This window comes from Notechis scutatus, chromosome 2 (assembly GCF_049901735.1).
Source record: "Notechis scutatus isolate UNSWTSFEM ecotype Mainland chromosome 2, rNotScu1.2, whole genome shotgun sequence".
NCBI lineage: Eukaryota > Metazoa > Chordata > Lepidosauria > Squamata > Elapidae > Notechis > Notechis scutatus.
In genome coordinates, this window is record NC_142010.1 from 26,605,158 (window position 1) to 26,622,077 (window position 16,920).

The 16,920-nt window shown below is 36.9% G+C and overlaps 2 protein-coding genes and 1 long non-coding RNA gene across 9 annotated transcripts in view; 1 reads left to right on the plus strand and 2 right to left on the minus strand.

The window, feature by feature from the left end:
• The window catches only part of LOC113428608 (major histocompatibility complex class I-related protein 1-like), a 684,789-nt gene that overhangs the window by 363,830 nt on the left and 304,039 nt on the right, over positions 1–16,920 (minus strand). The gene's annotated exons all lie outside the window — the stretch shown is intronic.
• Positions 1–16,920, plus strand: part of LOC113428674 (class I histocompatibility antigen, F10 alpha chain-like) — a 156,967-nt gene that overhangs the window by 73,462 nt on the left and 66,585 nt on the right. The gene's annotated exons all lie outside the window — the stretch shown is intronic.
• LOC148131953 (uncharacterized) lies at positions 4,505–8,348 on the minus strand. The gene is made up of 3 exons (XR_015747270.1): positions 8,023–8,348; positions 5,885–6,176; positions 4,505–4,708 (listed from the first exon to the last, which is right to left on the minus strand). It is a non-coding gene; the product is annotated as an uncharacterized LOC148131953 (long non-coding RNA).

Genomic DNA, 16,920 nt, shown 5'->3' on the forward strand with positions numbered 1-16,920 from the left:
GCCACCAATCATATCGTCCCTGTCCTATTGTTTCTCTTATTCTTTTATTTTTCTTATATGTACCCATTTTCATGTATTCACAACTATGTATACACTTATACTTATTATCTTGTAAACAATTGGCAAATCAAATAAATAAATAAATAAATAAATAAATAAATAAATAAATAAATAAATAAATATGTTTTTGCAGTGTAAGAGTTGCAGATTACAGGATAGTTTTTTTCTGAAACCAAATTGTTTATTGGAGAGTAGGTTATTTGTCTCTAAGTGGAGGATGATGGATTGGTTAATAATTGATTCCATGACTTTACAGGTGACGCAGCATAAGGAGATTGGCCTGTAATTTTCAACTAGGCTTGGGTCTCCTTTTTGAAGATGGGGATGACTGTGGCTTGTGACCATAGGTTAGGCAAGGAGCTGGTTCTGAAAGATTTTCAAAGATTATGCTTAGAGGTTTGGCTATGGCAGTGGATAGCTTTTTTAAGAAGTAGGCACATATTCCATCCGGTCCAATAGATAGGGATGGTTTTAGATTGCGTAGTGCTTTTTCAACATTGTCTTCTGTGAAATTGATATGTATTAGATCATTGTTGTTATCTGTGGTACGGCTAGGAAATACTGGCCATGATCCATTGCTGTTTACAAATACTGAGCGAAGAATGTGTTAAAGATGTTGGCTTTAATGGTGTCGTCGTTGCAGTCTTTACCATCAGGTCCTATCATGGGAGGGATGGACCTTGAGTCTATTAGTTTGTTGTTTACAAAATTGTAAAAAGCACGGGTGGAATAGGTGCTTAGAAGGTTTTCCTCTTGTTTAATGTGATAATTGGTGCATTCGGTCTTTATCTGGTGGCATAAATTTTTGTATCGGTTTTTGAAATTGGCAACGTGACCAGATTTGTTTTTCCGCCAGAGTGATCTCTTTTTGGATTGAAGTTTCCTTATTGTTATGGGTAATCTGCTTTTTGTTTTGTTTTGGGAGTTGTTGTTGGTACATATAGTTTGATGACTCTTTTGACTTCAAGTAAAAATATGTTGTAATGGTCTTCAACAGTATTGCATCCAGTGAATAGAGATTGCCAATCAAGGGATGAGAGATCGTTGTCTATAAGATCATAGTTGCCTTTTTGAAGTTACAATTGGGGATTACATCATTGTGGTGATTTTTGTGTGGACGTATGTTGAGACAAAAGCCAATCATATTGTGGTCACTACTGGAAAAGGGTTCTTTAGTTTGTATTCCGTAAATTAAATTCAAACTATTGCAGAAGATGAGATCGAGGCAGTTGTTTAGTCTAGTGTTGTTGGTTACTAGTTGTTCCAGTCCCAGATTTGTAATAGCATTGTAGAAGGTTGTGTGTATGATTTCAGTTGTACAATCATTTAGGGTCCAGTCAATATGAGGTAGATTGAAATCACCAAGAAAGATAAAAGGGTATGGGCAGGATGCAGCCCATGTTAGTAATGTATTTAGCTTGTTTACATGTTCGATGTCATAATCAGGTGCTCTGTAACATAGTAAGAATCGAATTGTGATATTTGAGGATAGTTCACAGATGATGGTTTCAGGAAGGGCAAGCTCCTGGGTAACTTGGATATTTTTAGATGTAAGGATTTTTTTAGAAGATAGCAACACCACCTCCTCGACGATTTTCACGATCTGATCGGTAAACATGATAGTCTCTTACTGTGGTAATGGAGTCGGGAGAGATGCATTGAGCCATGTTTCACAGACAAATATAATGTCGAAGTTAGGCATATTTAGGAGGAAGAGAAATTCAGGTATTTTATTCACGAGGCTTCTTGCATTGAGTAGTTTGCATTTAAGGCCGGCAGTAGTTGGAATTGAGGTAGTTGGGGGCGTGCGTGCCTAGTCTTGGGTGATGGTGGATGGGTTGAGGTAGGGTTGTGGTTGAGGGTAAAAGCTGAGTATTGGGTTGCGTGGCTTACTTTTGATACAGTCAGCATGGTAGTCAATGTACAATGTCTCTCCATTGTCTAGACGGTTTTTGAGTTCGATGCGGAGTACATCGGAGCGGGCACGTTGCTGTATGGTTAGATCAGGGCGGCAACGGAGGTTCTTATGGTTGGTGTTGGTTTTGGCGAGTGAGTTTATAGTATAAATGAATTTACGTTTGCTTGATTCATTTTTGCAAATGACCCTGCACAAGCGTGGGGCCACAGAGCCGTCTCTATTTTTGAGCTCTCTGTCGATGCGAAATGTCAAGTATTTCATCAGCGGAGATGGTTGATGCTGATAATCTCTGATGATGTTTCGGACAGTTGTGATGTCATCATTGACATTGATGTCTTCTAGACCAAATAAGATGGCGTTTGGACGTTTCCGTTCACGCTCAACGGCTTCTCTGATGAGGATTGGGATATCAATATTTGTCTGGGTTGTGTTTATTTGTGGATTGGGTTTTGGATCGGATTGTGGTTGTTGGGTAGAGATGTGGTTTGTAGCTATTGGATGTTCAGGTTTTGCGTTGTGTCTTTTTTTTCAAGGTTGGATATTCTTTCTTTTACGGCGTCCAGGGATGCTACTATGGTGTTAAGGGATGTTTCAATGGTTTGGATGGTAGGGGATGTTTCAATGGTTTCGATGGTATCAACTCTTTCAGACAGATCCAGTTTCGGTCTGCATGATTTGCAGAAATATGGAAACTCATTGGATGATTCTAGATATTGAATCATCTGCTCAGGTAATCCCAAGCAGTCATGATGAGCGTATTTTTACACAGAAAACATTTGATGGAGTTTTCATTATCCTTTAGATTTTTGTAGCATTTAAGGCATGTGCAGGAGTCTTGTGGTTCATTGGTGGGGATCATCTTCTCTTTAGGTTGTGGTTTGACGTGAGGATTTTCTTTTTGGCATGGTAGGATTGTTAAAATAGTACGTTGATTGAATTAATTAAAGGAACAATTTTGGGTAATCTATATAGCCAATATTATATCAAACAATCAATTGCAGTAATCTCTCAAGTCAGATAATATTCCTGAGCAACAATCAGCCTGATCAATTAATTACTCTAATCACTAATCAATTAATTACACTAATCATTAATCACACTGTTCATTTAAATTCACTAAATCAATGATTTTGCTATTCAATTAAATTACATGAATTTTGATCTTTTAAACTAGTCAGTAATCACACTATTTGCACTAAACACTCTAATCACACTAATCAATTAAAAACAATAAATCAGTTAAACCATTAATAAAATATTTTATAGAAATTGATTATCTAATCGTTGATATAAGTGATGAGGTAGAAAAGTTGTAAGATTTGAGGTAATGAGGTAGTATTAAGAGTCTGCAAGGAACAGGTTAATTGTTTAACTGGCAGCTGAATGGGAGGAATTTATCGCTGTTTGAATAGCAGATCGCTATTACTCTGTAAACAGGAAGTTGTAACACAATGTTCCAAGGGTTTTTATCTGAGTGAAGGAAAGATTGAACAGCTCACAGGAAACTATTTGTTTTTGTTTTCCCTTGATGAATGAGATTTCTGGGCCCCTCCTAGTTAACTGAATACTCTTTCAAAGTTTGTTGCTTTTAAGAGAGAGAGGCACGTCTTGCACTGGTAAATTCAAACAGTTTATATTTTTACTGTGTAGACTCAGATTTGTATTGAGCATTCACTCCTGGCTTTAATATACCTCTGCTTCTATCACTCTTGGAGTCCGGATTAGCAATTTGGCGAGGAGAAAAGAGGGAAGAGGGAAATGGGGGCGGCAGGGTAGCAGCGGCAGCGGCAGCGGTGTCACCTCCGACTTTTTCCCTCCCTCGCTGCTCGTCGTCTCCCCAACCAACTTTGGGACAGAAAATCCTAACTCCTAAGACGCCAAGTTCCTGGGATCTTGGATTCCCAGCGGATCCCTTGCAAGATCAAGCCCTGCTTTTCTGTGGATCCGCCGCTCGGATTCTTCTTTGCCTGCGAGGCTCGTCCCAGTTAAAAAGGCGTCCCCCCTCCACTCCCGGCCCTCGCCCGCTTGCCTTTGCGCCTCCGGGCTGTCTGTTTGCGCTCTTTCGCGGGTCGTGAGAACGCTCGCTCCGTGCCCCGAACGAATCTTTGTATCTTTGTCTTCTCTTACTTTTCCCTTCTCTCGTGACGATCGAGGATGCTCTATCCGCTGCCCCGTTTATCTCTAATTACTTTTTATGCAAGGGTTCCACAAATATAAATGGTTCAAAGGAATCTTCATACCCTCTTTCCTGAATAACGAAGTTCCAAATACTATGGACATATTCATAAACTCTGTGACTTTTCATTGGCAAGTCTCAAAGAGTGTGATGATCCAGACTTTCCCTTCAGTGGTGTGTGGCAAGCCATCAAGTGTAAATTGGACTTGGTGAATTCCATCCATCATGCTGCTATAGTCAGTAAGGAAAACAAAGACATTGACTTGCCTCCACGTGGACATGGCATTCTTAAGTGGTGCTACATGTCTAGTCATAGACAATTGTTGTGATATAACAACAAAAATTCCATTTCTGAGAAGCGTAGGAGTAAAGGTCCTCATGAAATTTTCTCCCTGCTCTGTGTCTGAAGCAAAGAGACCAATCAAGGTCCATCTGAAATGGAGGAGCAGTTGGACAATTGCGGGGTACTGGACCCCATTTTTGGGGGCCATCCGGAAGAAAAAAGGGAATTGAGTTTTATCACTCAGAGCCTCTGAAACAAATCTACAAGTGATCTGAAAAAGCAATTAAGAATCCTGGGTTATATTTACAGTCAGAACATCCAAAATACTACCTCTTAAGAAATCCAACTTGGCACTCATGAAAATATTAGAGTAGTTTATTCTTGATTAGCTATTAGGCCATATTAAGACATAAAACCTTAAGCACAGAACATTAAGAAGACTGCATGTAAATATGGAATACAGAATACAAATTAAGCAAAAAAGAATAAGAATAAAAATGGAAATCATATTTCTGTAATACTCTCCAATTTAATGCAATCAGTCACATGTGTAGATTTCAACCAAAATATTTCATTGCAATAAGGGGACATACTACATAGGTCAATGAATATTCTCAGTCATCCAGTAAAGTTGTTTGGAAGTTAAGTGATGGCAATTGGATTTTTTTTTTTAATTAGAAACTTTTCACTGCTTATTCAAGTAGCTTCTTCGGTGAGGGCTCCTTGGTGGTCTCTGAGCTTGCTTGTTTTCTTGTAGACTTATCATTACCCAGTCTAGATAACATCATCAGTGCTAGTAAAGAGTGCTGTTTACCATTGAAAATGCCATTATGTTGTCTAAGATCATGTACTGGAACTTTGTCTCTTGTATCCTTACGATTTATATTGACTGTTTCCTAGTATGATTGAATGCTTATTGTACCCTATGACTATCATTAAGTGTCATATCTCATGATTCTTGACTCTTGATGAATGTATCTTTTTGTTTATGTATACTGAGAATATTTACACCAAGACAAATTCCTTGTGTGTCCAATCACTTGGCCAATAAACTATTCTGCTCTACTCTACTCTACTCTACTCTACTCTACTCTACTCTACTCTACTCTACTCTACTCTATTCTATTCTACAAAATATGAGCTTCCCATCATTGCTGCAACTTCCTTTTTACAGTGGACAATTTGATTGGATACAGTGGCTCTCTTCACCTTCACAAGTATACAACAGAAGCCTCCAAAGCAATGAAGACAATGTCATGAGTGGATATGGCTGCTTTGATTCCTCCTCACTGACTAGTCCAATATCCACCATGACACCTAAAACAACTATGGTGAGAAACAGCTCTTGAATTCCATAGAGAACTTATGGCTAGATCTATTGTTCACCAACCCCATTCATTTTACCAGATTGAGAAACACACACACACACACACACAAACAAACACACCTGAGGGACTTTGTAGGTTCCTACTAATGTAGACATCTGCATGGAGACTTCCCTGTAAGCTCCATCAATAACAGCCAGAAGGTTGTCCGTTGCTCCACAGCTATAGTTAGGAACATTGGCTTCTCCAGTAGACAGCATGTCCATTAGGCAATCCGAAGTGTGAAGAGTGCTCAAATAGTTGTCATGGATGTTGTAGCCAAGTGTGAGGTTTTGCAGGAGTTGGGTATTCTTGTTGATCACTTGAATGGGGAGAATGAAGGGAAGCATTTCTGGGAGTTTAGGATCTCTAATCCTGTACAAATATTTCCATGTTATTATCATAAAGTATGCATTTATTAATTTATTCTTTGTCTCCACAACCCTATTGAGCATTAAAGCAATACTGATTCTAAAACAGAGACAGATCATTGTCATCCATCATCTAAGTGCTAGAGCTCACTGCAACTACATAGCCAAAAAGGCATTAAGAGTTGTTAACCTAATCCTACGTTGCTTTTTCTCTGGTAATATCTCACTACTAACCAGAGCATACAAAACATTTGCTAGACCAATACTCGAATACAGTTCATCAGTCTGAAATCCTTATCACGTATGTGATATTAACACAATTGAGAAAGTTCAGAAGTATTTCACAAGAAGAGTTCTCCACTCTTCTACCCGTTATAGAATACCTTACGCCACCAGACTCGAAATTCTAAAACTAGAAAACCTCGAATTCACGCCGTCTTCGGTCCGACTTAAGCATGGTATATAAAATCATACATTGCAATGTCCTACCTGTCAATGAATACTTCAGCTTTAACCATAACAACACAAGAGCACACAACAGATACAAACTCAAAGTAAACCGCACCAAACTTGATTGCAGGAAATACGACTTCAGCAATAGAGTGGTCAATGTCTGGAATACTCTACCCGACTCTGTAGTCTCTTCCCCAAACCCCAAAAACTTTAACCTTAGACTGTCTACTATTGACCTCACCCCTTTCCTAAGAGGTCTGTAGGGGGCGTGCATAAGCGCACCAACGTGCCTACCGTCCCTGTCCTATTGTTTCTCTTATTCTTTTATTTTTCTTATATGTACCCATTTCATATATTCACAACTATGTATACACTTGTACTTATTATTTTGTAAACAATTGACAAATCAAATAAATAAATAAATAAATAAATAAATAAATAAATAAATAAATTTAAGTTTTGTTGGCATTGAGAAGATGAGATGGAGGACTACCTCTGTCCCATCTTCTCCATCAGGGTTTCTAGTCACAAATACATCATTATTTGTAGCAGCACTTATTTTCATTTGTCAAATAATCAGAAATCAGAATAGTTTAATAATTAAACTAGGTATTAAGGTAATGGTAAAGGTTCCCCTCGCACATATGTGCCAATCATTTCCATCTCTAGGAGGTGGTGCTCATCTCTGTTACAAAGCCGAAGAGCCAACGCTATCCCAAGACATCTCTGTGGTCATGTGGCTGGCTTGACTAAATGCCGAAGGCACACGGAAGACTGTTACCTTTCCACCAAAGTGGGCCCTATTTTTCTATTTGCATTTTTATGTGCTTTTGAATTGCTAGGTTGGCAGAAGCTGGGACAAGTAATGGGAGCTCACTCCATTATGAGGTGCTAGGGATTCAAACCGCCAAACTGCTGACCTTTCTGATCGACAAGCTCAGTGTCTTAGCCACTGAGCCACCACGTCCCATAAAGTAGGCATAATATAGTGTATAAATATATTGTATAGAAGCAAGATGAGGGAGGAATAAATCAGCCAGCAAATAAATTAGAAAAAAACCCCACATAATTCTTATTCCTACAAAAAGCAGCATTTAACATGGACTGCCAGGCAACTACAACACTTTCAATGATTATACATCAGTATTCAAGAGTTGAACTTGGGACTGAAAGGGGAGAAGATGATCTGGATTTCTGTGTCTGTCTTCCTCAAGTTCTCTTAGTGTTTCATCTGCCCTATCTTTTCATTTTAGTCTATTTCAGGATAAGGCAAAAGTGGATAAATCAAATTAAAAAAATGTGTACATCTTCTACAACTTAGAAATAAGTGGAATAGGAAGAAAGGAAGAAGAAATGCACATAGGGGAAATGCAACTCCATTGCACTGAATGACTTACGGAGAAGAAATATAACGAGCTCCATTGAACTGCAATGGCTCAAGCAAAGGTTTTGTTGCAGTTTGAACCGCACTAATAATGTGATCTCCTGGCCCATAATAGTTCCATGGATTTCCTCTGTCTTGTTGCTTCAAAGTTGGGGGGCACTTGGTTTGGAGCCTCCCAGAGTTTCTCTGGGTCAATACAAGCAGGAGCAGCATAAACACAAGCAGGAGGTCCATTCCTGCTTGGGCTGAATCAGGAAGTATTTCTAAACAATGAATTAGGAGAATTCAGTGCACTTTCATAAGATGGAAATGCCAGTGGCTTTTCTAATTCAGACAGAGACAAACAAGCTTGACATGGAAAGGAGAGAAATATATGTATTAAAGCACATCACCTGCCTGTCCTAAATCTTACTGAAAACACTCATCATGTCTAGAGAGTTTTATCCTTTTCCAATGCAAGATTCCTTTCATTTTATTTCACCCTGATGTTTACATCAAAGGCAGTCACTGAAGAAATAGACAAAGAGGTTTCAAGGATTGGGATGACGATAATTACAGTGAGAAGCAACTTCTCCTCTGGGAGTCCTGATCTTCTTTGGGGCTGGAGAAAAAGTATTGGTGAAAAATTGGACACACCCATGGGGACACTATTCTCCAGTGGTTCTGACTCTTCCTACTGGGACATGTTTGGAAATTAACATTGGAGGAAGAAAGTTCAAACCCAGTTGAAAAATGGGTTGTCCTTCGACTATCAACAATGGCGAAGCAAGATAAAGGACAAACGGATTTAACGATGGTTATGCAAGGAATTCAAGAACTTAAAATGAGTATGGAACAAAGGATGGGGAGTATTGAACAAAAAATTGAAAGCGTCAAACAAATGATGGTGAAATATGATGAGAGACTGCAAAAAATGGAAGAGAAAGACAATCAAAGAGATGAGAAACTGCAAAAAATGGAAGAGAAAGACAATCAAAGAGATGAGAAAATTGGAAATATTGATGACAGAGTGACAACGCTTGAACAAAACAAGAATGAGATGTTGAAGTGGGAGATGGACAGATCAGAGTATTACCTCAGATTTCAAAACATAGAGGAAGAAAAAGGACAAGATCTTGCTGCAGTAATGATAGAAATCTTGGCTGAAGCTCTGGAAATAACAGAGGAAAAGATGATGGATGGAATAGATGAGATATACCGAGTATTTACAAGATATGCGTCGAGGAATAAGCTACCAAGAGAAGTTCATGTCAGATTTACTAAAAAATCTATTAAAACACAGATATTACAAGCGGCAAGAGAGAAGGCATTGAAATATGGAGATAAAGAGATTGTGGTTTTAAAACAAGTACCCAGAAAAATTAGAGAGATGAGGAGAGAATATCGCTTCCTGACTAAAATATTATTGGAAAAGGAGGTGAATTACAGATGGTTGATTCCAGAAGGATTAATGGTTACATGGAAAGAACAGAGATACAGAATTGGCTCAATTGATGAAGCAGAATCGTTTTATAATGAATTCTTTAAAAGAAGAGAAACAGAGATAGAAAAAGAGACTACCCTAACTGAATTTCAAGAGGACCAAATAGAGATGGGAAAAGAAGAAGGTGCAATAAGTGGGCAAGTGGAGACTAAAGAACAGCGTGAAGTAAGATCAACGAGAGCTGTTAGACCTAACTATAAATCATAACTATGGAGGGAAAAAAAATGATTTCTTTGAATATAAATGGACTGAATTCAGCTACTAAAAGAAGGAAAACCTTTCATAAAATAGAGAAATTAAAATTTGATATAATTTGCTTACAAGAAGTACATATTAAAAAACAACATCAACAATTATTGGTGCGACCAAAAATAGGGAAAATTTTTACTTCTTTGGCCCATTGTAAGAAAAGAGGAGTGGTTTTGTATATTAAAGGAACCATTCCAGCAAAACTGATTTATACTGATGAAGATGGAAGAGTATTAATGGTTGAAATTGTGGATAATAACACAAAGATACTATTGGTTGCAATCTATGCTCCGAATGATAAACAAAAAAGATTTTATAAAAAACTACATATGAAAATAATTGAATTGGACTACGCTAATATATTTATAATGGGAGATTTTAATGGAATTGTAGACAATGAATTGGACTACACAGCAAAAATAGCACGACAAAATAGGAAGATTCTCCCTAATTCCTTTTTTGAAATGATAGAGGAACTAAATTTAAAAGATATATGGAGGGAAAGATATACTAAAACTCAACAATATACTTTCTATTCAAATAGGCATTCATCATGGTCCAGAATAGATATGATTTGGACGTCAACAGAATTATTATCTAATATTCAAGAAATAAACATTGAAACAAGTACATGGGCAGATCATAACCCAATGACAATTAAATGGAAAGGACAAAAAAGAAGATCTAGATGGACATTAAATAATACTATCTTAAAGGAAAAAGATTTCACACAATGGATGGAAAAAGAACTGGCCTTCTTCTTTAATGAAAATAGAAAAGAAGATACTTCAACACAGAATGTTTGGGACACAATGAAGGCATATGCAAGAGGATTGATAATGGAATATACAAAGAAAAAGAATATTAGGAAGAGGCAAATGATTAAAACTTTAGAAGATGATTATAAAAATTGGAAAAAGAATTACAGAGAATGCCACAGAAAAAAGATATTAAATTTAAAATGGACATAATTAAACATAAAATGGATCAAACAGAGAAAGAAGAATTGGCGCAAAAAATCAGAAGCGCCAAACAGAACTATTTTGAGGATGCAAACAGGCCAGGTAGATGGTTAGCATACAAACTGAGAAAAGAGAAAGAATCAAGGAGAATACTACAGTTAATGGATGAACAAGGTCAAGTTTGTCATGGTAATAAGGAGAAAAAGAGAATTATTTGAGACTTTTATGCACAATTATATAAGCAGGAGGATTTTGATGAGGGGAAAATCAAACAGTATCTACAAAATGCTAACCTACCTAAGATACCTGATGAAACTGGGAAAATGTTAGAAAACCCAATAACAATGATGGAATTAACTGAAGCACTCAATAGGCAGAATAACGGGAAAGCACCAGGACCAGATGGTTTCCCGGCAGAATTTTATAAAACATTACAAGAATCGTTGAGTATTCCATTGTTAGAAATTATGAATGAAGTTATGATAAATAAGAAAATACCTAAAACATGGTCAGAAGCTTATATTACGCTTATCCCAAAAGAAGGGGCTGACCCATCACAAATTAAGAACTATACACCTATTTCTTTATTGAATGCAGATTACAAAATATTTGCTTCAATTTTGGCAGAAAGGCTTAAAATATACCTAAATAATTTTATTCATCCTGATCAGAATGGATTTCTACCAAAGAGACAAATTAAAGACAACATGAGAGTAATTTTGGACACGTTGGAATATTATGAGGCACACCCTGAAAAACAAATGGCTTTGATATTTTTAGATGCTCAAAAGGCATTTGATAATGTGAATTGGAGATTTATGTTATTATTATTGGAACAGATGGGTTTTGCTAGAAAATTTATTCAAGCAATAGAAGCTATATATTATAAGCAAACAGCGAAAGTGATGATAGAGGGAGAATTTACAGACTCTATCAATATTAAAAAAGGCACAAGACAAGGATGTCCACTATCCCCTTTGTTATTTGTATTGACCTTGGAAGTGTTAAATAGAAATATTAGAGAGGATACAAATATAAAAGGAATGAAAGTTAAAAAGGAGGAATTTAAACTGCAAGCCTTTGCGGACGATTTGGTCTTTATTCTGGAAGACCCTCTAGAGACAACTTTAAAACTATTGGAAAAGATAGAGTTGTATGGTGAGATGGCTGGCTTGAAAATAAATAAAGACAAAACAAAGATTTTGACAAAGAACATGCTGTTAAGACAAAGAGAAGAGCTGGCAGACTTATTGAAAATTCAAGTTATGAACAAAGTTAAATATTTGGGGATATATTTGACGTCAAGATGTACTACATTGAAAGAGAATAACTATATTAAACTTAAACAGCAGATAGCATCTGACTTGAAAAAATGGGAAAACCTACAATTATCTTTGATAGGTAGAATTTCAACAATTAAAATGAATATCTTACCCAGAATTTTATATTTGTTTCAAACAATACCAATTAGGCTTGGTAAAGATTATTTTGATGAATTAAATAAAATGGTGTTGAAGTATATATGGCAAGGTAAGAAAGTGAGAATAAAATTAAAACTTTTACAGGATGCTAGAACTAGAGGAGGATTTGGCCTTCCTAATTGGGAGTTGTATTATCAAGCTGCAAATTTAATGTGGGTTAAAGAATGGATAACGTTAAGAAAGTCTAGATTACTGGCATTGGAAGGACATGATTTATTATTGGGTTGGCATGCCTTTTTATGGTATAAAGGAACTAAATCGCAGGGTTATTTCAGAAGGCATTATATACGGGAATCGTTATGGTTGAATTGGGAGAAAATTAAGAAACAATGTTATTTGAAAATATCAGTCTGGTTATCAACTATCGAAGCTCTTTCCTATCCCATAATCTATAAGGAGGAACAAACAGTTAGATATGGGGAAATACTGGATGAAAAGGGTGAACTTAAAACGATGCAAAAGCTAGAAGAACAAGATATAAAGATGAATTGGTTTTCATATGTGCAAATACACTCAAGGTATCTTAAAGATTCTAAAACAGAAGGATTTTATGATAAATTGACTGATCTAGATAGGATTTTGACAGGTTCTGATGAAAAAGTGATTAAAAAACTATATAGTTATTTGTTGGAAATTAAATTAGAGGAAGAACAAGTCAAAGAAACAATGATTGTTTGGGGGAAGAATTTTGGATATGGGATTGATTTAGAGAAGTGGCAAAAATTGTGGTCTCAAAATTATAAAATGACAATGTCAGTAGCATATAAAGAAAATTTGTATAAGATGTTTTACAGGTGGCATTTTCCCCCGACAAGAATAGCAAGTATGTTTAAGAACAAATCTGAAAAGTGCTGGAAATGTCATCAGACCCCTGGCTCATATTACCATATGTGGTGGACTTGTGAGGAGGCCAGGAAATACTGGACTAGAATTCGCATATGGTTGGAAGAAATGACAAAAGAACATATAGATTTGAAACCGGAGATTTTTCTATTGGGAATCTTACCTGATACATTCAATAAAAACTTAAAGTATTTGATTGTAAATGTGTTAACAGCGGCTAGGATTGTATTTGCTAAAAATTGGAAAAGTGAGAAAATACCTTTAGAGGAAGAAATTATTAAGAAAATACTGGAATGTGCTGAAATGAGTAGATTGACATTTGAAATTAGAGAACAAGAAGATAAACAATTTTATGAAGTTTGGGATCTTTTTTATCAATGGTTAGATAAAACAATATAATAATAGAATATTTAGAAACCTAGGAAACAATGAATATATATATATTTTTGGTTTTGATAATATTTTTAGAATATTTTATTAAGATAGATTTGGTATGATTTTACGATTTGTTATAAAATAAATTAACTAAATTATAGTTATCTCGTTTAAGTATGAATTAGTAAAATTATAGTCAAATGATTGTTTAATAATGATATTAGGATATATAATTGTTGATTGATAATATGAGTTATTATGTAATATAATTATTATGATGACTACGAAATGGATGCACAAAAAGGAGTGGTAAACCAACCGATACACTGTCTGTAAATTTATGAAGAATGATGATGTTTTTATTTTATGTTTTATGTTTTATGTGTTTTTATTTGTTGTTAAAATCAATAAAACTTTTATTAACGAAAAATGGGTTGTCCTTCTGGATGGTATCTTCTCTTCCATGTTTTCAATATAAACAGACACCACTGTATCAGCTCATTCTCCATTTTTGCTGTTGGTAACTACTATTTGCTGATGATATGGGTTTGTAATTGGCTGACGAATCATACTCCACATGTAATCCTCAATGGAACTGCATCCGCATGGAAGGAAGGAAGCAGTGGGGTACCCTGTTTTAGATGCAGTACTCTTCAATATCTCCATAAACAAACTAGATGAAGAAATTAATCATTATTATTTATTTATTTATTGAATTTATATTGCTGCCTATTCACCCACTGTGACTCGAGGAGGCTTACAGAATGGAAAACCATATTTAAAAACAAAAAAAAAATAAAAATAAAAACTTACAAAAAGAATCAAATAAATGAATAAAGTACAATAGAGCAAAATCTAAAGAAAAAAAAATCACCCCAAAAGTGCCACCCTCCACCCCAAAGACAGCAGATCACATGAGCCATTTTATGGGCTCCATCCTGCTCTGGGTTCCCCAGGCCCGCTGGCAGAACCAGGTCTTCAGTGCCTTCCAGAAGAGTAAGAGTGGCAGCCATTCTAATATCTGAGGGGAATGATGTTCCAGAGAGAGGGAGCCACTATGGAGAAGGCCCTTCTTCTGAGTCCCACCAGGTGTATGTCCTTCAGGGATGGGACCCGCAGCATTCCCTACCTCCCCGCTCTAATGGGTTGGGTAGAAGTTACCGGCAAGAGACAGTCCCTCAGATAACCTGGTCCCAAGCCATGAAGGGCTTTAAAGGTGACAGCCAGCACCGTGAATTGCACCCAGAAGCAAATCGGCAACCAATGCAGCTCCCACAGGAGAGGTGACACATGTGTACACCGGGGTCTGCACAAAACCATACGAGTGCATTTTGCATCAACTGGAACTTCCAGATGCTCTTGAAGGGCAGCCCCATGTAGAGCGTGTTGCAATAATCAAGATGGGAAGTGACTAGGGCATGAGTGGCTGTGAGTAGAGACTGTTGGTCCAGGAAAGGGTGTAACTGGTGCACAACCCGCAGTTGCACAAAGGCCCTCCTGGCCATGACTGCCACCTACTCTTCAAACAATATATATTGCAATATATTGCAATAATACTTCCAAAAATTACCCTAACATAATCTCTCAAGTTGCAAAGATATCTGATGTTCCTAGAACTTAAAATACAGAAGGAAACTGTAAGTGGCTGACAAACTGCACTCAACCTGTAGCTTAATGTTCCAATATTTGAGGGACTGCCACAAAGAAGAAGCTCAAGCTATTTTCCAAAGCACCATAGGGCAAGACAAGGAACAACAAATTAACTACTCAAGTAAAGAAACAAGCTAGAATTAAAGAGAAATTTCCTAATAGTGAGAACAAATAACCAGTGAAATGGCTTGTCTTTAGATGTCATGGGTACTCCATTACTGGAGGCTTTTAAGAAGAGACTGGACAGCCATTTGCCTGGAAAGGTATTGGGTCTGCTGCCTGAGCAGGGGGTTGGAATAGATGACCTCCAAGGTCCCTTCCAACTCTGTTATTGTTTTCTGTTCAGTTCAGCAGATAAACACATTTTTAAAAAAACTAGCAGTAGTAAAGCTTGCCCAATCTGCCAAACCCTACTATCTCTAACTAGCTCCTTTTCCAAGTCCCTTTTGCTACCCATTCTGTTAGATAATTAATTGAGCAATTAGAAGAAGAACAAGAAAACAATTGAGCTTCAATTTGTCTTTTAACTTACACTTTCATGAAAAATGCTCTGAATGAATTCACTTCCGCAAGGCCCACCCTTTTCTATTGTGTGACCCACCTCCCTGAGTGGAGATGGTCCCCTCTGGACAAGGAATGCAGTCATAGCAGCAAACTGGCTCTCCTTCTCGAGCCCTCTTGACAAATCCAGGATGACAATTTTCTACGCATTTGAACTGAGGCAGAGACTAAGCAGAAAAACCAGCAATACCAAAAAGATATGTTAGCACTCTCCATACATGGAAAATAAAGGCCAGAATTAATATTAGCCAAGGAGTCTCTAGCCTTCAGTTAGATGAGTCTGAGTTCTCTAACTAGTTCCAAATAGTTGCAGGAGATACAACTACTGAGAGATTCTTTATTTATTTCATCCCTTTTATCCCAAAGATGCTTTTTCCAAGAGGCAAATTCCAGTTGCCTCTTGGAAAAAGCACCTTTGGGACATCCATGACCTGGAGGACTGATCATCTCCATAGGCATTCATCCCTTTTGCTTTTGGAATGTGTCATTGAAATAAAAGACTTTTATATTTAACAAAGTTAGGAGGCATGGAATTAAGGAAAGATTTAAGTATTAAGTGACAATTAGTGCTTTTCTTCGCATGGCTATATTAAAATTGATTCCTCCATTCTTCATATATCCATGATTTTAAAGTAGGGTGGTGTATTTGTGTTAAATTATAGAATCAAAATCCTTCTAAACCATTGGCTAAAGTTTTATTCTACTAGATTTGTAAAAAAAAAAAAGAATAAAACTGTGATGAAGAAAGAAGCTTATCACCAGGGGTGGGTTTCTACCGGTTCTGTCCACCTCTGTAGAACCAGTAGCTCTGAAGAGCAGCAGACATAGAACCGGTTCTTTGTCTGCTGATGTTTTTGCCATCCCACCCATCGGGCTCTTACCTGATATTTATTTCCTGATTTTTCAACTTCAGCTGCCAAACGAGGCACAGCTGCAGTTAAAAAAACAAGAAAAGAGGGCTGTTTCAAAGGATGCTTCTCGACACAGCAGCGTGCTAATGATGATTAACAGACACGCAGCTCACAGCAGGCAGGGAAGCTTGTAAATCCCGAAAAGGTAGTGAACCCTGTCGTATCCCACCCCTGCTTATCACTATGCAAAGTTTTCTTCAAGACTACATAAAACATTGCAAAGCTGCTTCCCTTTGAAAGTGATCTAAAATAGTCTCCTGGTTAAGATACATAGGAAAAGGTCCTTACAATTAGAGGTGTCAACCTTAAAAGAAGAGGGTCCATGTTTATTTGTACATTTTATTTTAACTTATTTGGCTGCCTTCTTATCTATCTATCTATCTATCTATCTATCTA